Raw genomic sequence first — 3,430 nt, 5'->3', positions numbered from 1 at the left:
CCTCGGCCGCCCGCCCGCTTCCGCGACCCCGCCGCCGCGCTCTGCGCATGCGCCGCGCACCTCAGCGGCCGCCGGAAGCGGTCAGCGCTGCGCGGCGGGAAGGGGAGGGGGAGAGAAGGGGGGCGGGTGGGGGAGGGTCATGGAGGCCCGGCGGGAGGGGCGGGGCTAAGGCGGGAAACGGGGGGGTGAGGGGGGCGCCATCTTGGGTGTGAGGGGGGCGTGAGGGTTGTGTGGGGGAGTGGTCGTTAAACGGAAACGTAACGGACCGGAGTGGGCGTTGAGCATCAGCAAAATAAACTGGAAGGGTTCTTTGTCTCCTCAGCTCGTTTTTTTTCGGGCAGCGCACAGAATCACAGAATCACAGAATTTCTAGGTTGGAAGAGACCTCAAGGTCATCGAGTCCAACCTCTGACCTAACGCTAGCAGTCCCCACTAAACCATATCCCTAAGCTCTACATCTAAACGTCTTTTAAAGACCTCCAGGGATGGTGACTCCACCACTTCCCTGGGCAGCCTGTTCCAATGCCTCACAACCCTCTCAGTAAAGAAGTTCTTCCTAAGATCCAACCTAAAACTCCCCTGGCTCAACTTAAGCCCGTTCCCCCTCGTCCTGTCACCAGGCACGTGGGAGAACAGACCAACCCCCACCTCGCTACAGCCTCCCTTGAGGTACCTATAGAGAGCGATAAGGTCGTCCCTGAGCCTCCTTTTCTCCAGGCTGAAACCTGCATGCAGCAGAGCAGAAAGCTGCCCCTCCACACACCCCTCCTCTGCTCCCTGCACCCCCTGGGACCCGCAGGAAACTTCCAAGGGCCCTTCCTCAGGCCCCTGGCTGGGGTTTGTGCCCGGGTTAAAACAAAAAAAATATCCGTTCTGGGCGTAGGTGCCCACACTGAGGAGTCAGAGGTTATGGGTGGGCTCGTACTCTCTCAGCCCTGGGGCAGAAATGTCAGCCAGACACAATGCAAGACACAAAGCATCCCCTATTCTCTCTCCAGCAGGCAGAAGGGGGGCATGGGGGCAGGTTGCTGCTCCTGGTGGCAGGTGAATCCCCTCGCTGCCTGCCTCCGCTTCCCAGGTCCCTTTATACAGCCCCCTGGAGCTTGGGTGCTAACTCATCAAACAGTGCTGCAGATGATGACCCAACCAGGGCATGCCAGCCTACCATTGTTCTACAGTGACCTCTGTTAAGAAAAAAAAAGATAAAATATCTTGCATGTATATCACAGGGAGTTTTGCTAGAGTTTTTTTGTGACTGTTGCTTTCACACCCTGTACTCAGATCTTCTCCTTTACTTTTACTGTCCCTCAAAGGAAGCATGTTTGTTCTTGAACTTGTACATAGTTTATGCAGCCTGTCTTATCACAGTTTTCTATGCTGTGTGATGCAGTGTAGTAAGAATCCAGTAGGGCTCAGCAGGTTTAAGCATTTCCAGTGTCCTGAAAATGGGACTGGATTGTACTATCTGACATCAGATGTACATTGCAGCTGTTACCACTAGTAAAAGGGTAAAAAACAATAGTTTTCGTTTTTGAAGGACACTTTGCTACCAGGAATCTGATAGAATAGATAGTAGTAATCGGCTGCAATGTATCACCCCTTTCCTTCTGAACAAGCCAGTCAATATACAAAGCCTTGCAAGTTCTGTGCAGTAGAAGATGAGAGTGACTGTGGACTAGTATTTTTTTGATGCAGTCCTGTTTATGTAGGATGTACAAAGCCTTCTTCTGGCTGTTGTAAGAATCAAGCAAGAGGAGAGAATTTCCCTGCTCACCACTCCAAGCCTTTTAGTAAACACTCCACCAAAAATACATTGTCTTTTACTTTTCCTCAGGACAGTGCTGCTCGTTCTTCACTGACTCTCTTCATTTTTCTTTGCACTTCAGCATAGTCTGGTGTATTCCTAGGTTGACAGATAAATTTCTAATTACATAACATGTGGGGATCATATTTTCATTTAAAACCTATCAAGAACTGGAGTCTACCTCCACCAACCTGGTGATTCAGTGTTTCAGACAGAAATATTTGCATATATGCCTTGCAATTTGCCTGAGAATTTTCATTCCTTTAAATAAACAATTATTTGTGCTCCCACCTGTGTTTACAGTCAGCCTTCCTCCCTTGATGTCCGCGATTTTGGATAAGACATCTACATAACCGTGCTTCTACCTAAACCTGTTTTTGCTTGTTAAACTATTATATGGCTATAGCATCCTGGCCTGCATCAGAAATATTGTGGACAGCAGGACTAGGAAGTGTTTGTCTCTCTGTAGTCAGACCTGGTGAGACCACACCTCAAATCCTGTGTTCAGTTTTGGGCTCCTTGATTTGAAAAAGATACTAAGTTCCTCGAGCATGTGCAGAGAAGAGCAAGGCTGGTGAAAGGACAAGAAAACAAGATGTATGAAGAGTGTCTGAGGGAACTGGAGTTGTTTTGTCTGGTGAAAAGGAGGCTGAGGAGACACTTCATCACTCTCTATAACTACCTGAAATGAGGTTGCATTGAGGTGGGTGTTAGGCTCTTTTCTCAGCTGATAGGATGTGAGGCAACAACCTCAAGTTGCCCCAGGGAAGGTTTACAGCAGATATCAGGAAAAAATTATTCCCATAATGGGTGGCCAAGCACTGGAATGTACTGCCCAGTGAAGCAGAAGTGGTGCAGTCAGCATCCCTGGAGGTACTTCAGATGTGTGGATGTGGCACTCAGGGACATGGTTTAGTGGTAGACTTAGTAGTGTTAGTTTGGACTTGATGATCTTAGGATTCTTTTCCAATCTAAATGATCGTATGATTCTATTTCTTTGTGCATGTGCTAAGTTGCTGTTCATGATTTTCTGTTAATGGCCAAGAAGCTGGAAAGTTCCCCACAGCACTGAGTTTTGATATATATCCTCAGCAAACTGTCTGACACCTAGGGAGTTTTACACAACCTCCAGCATAACAATAGGAACTCTGCACAGTGACTGCTTCACACACAGACAAAGTGGAGCAACATCCTGCACGACTCTTGGCCTGTGTGAGAGCATATAGAAATGCTACAGAAGAGCACAGGGAACTAAAATGTCCTGTTAAACTATGGGAAAAAGGAGGCAAAAGGTTGGAAATGTTCATATCTGATCTAACAGCTTTTTTTCCAGCAACCATCTAACAAAGTCCTTGACACATGATTTGGGTCCTTTGTTCAGCACTGAGGCAGGAAAAAGAAGTTATAGAAAGCATCTAATATACGAAGAGAGGTGGAGTTTGGAAGGAATGGTACAGAGAAAGGGATGCAGATCATGTGTCTCAGAGAGAAGAGACCTGAGAGGGGAGAAGAAAGGGGGCTGAAACTACTGGCTGTGCCTGTTTGAGGTCTGCTCCTACGAGCAGCATGGGTTGAATGAAGCTCAGTGTTGGCCAGCTGCATCTTCGATTGAATCCAAGTAATAAC

Source organism: Aythya fuligula, chromosome Z (assembly GCF_009819795.1).
Source record: "Aythya fuligula isolate bAytFul2 chromosome Z, bAytFul2.pri, whole genome shotgun sequence".
Taxonomy (NCBI): Eukaryota; Metazoa; Chordata; class Aves; order Anseriformes; family Anatidae; genus Aythya; species Aythya fuligula.
This window is presented reverse-complemented; position numbering follows the sequence as displayed.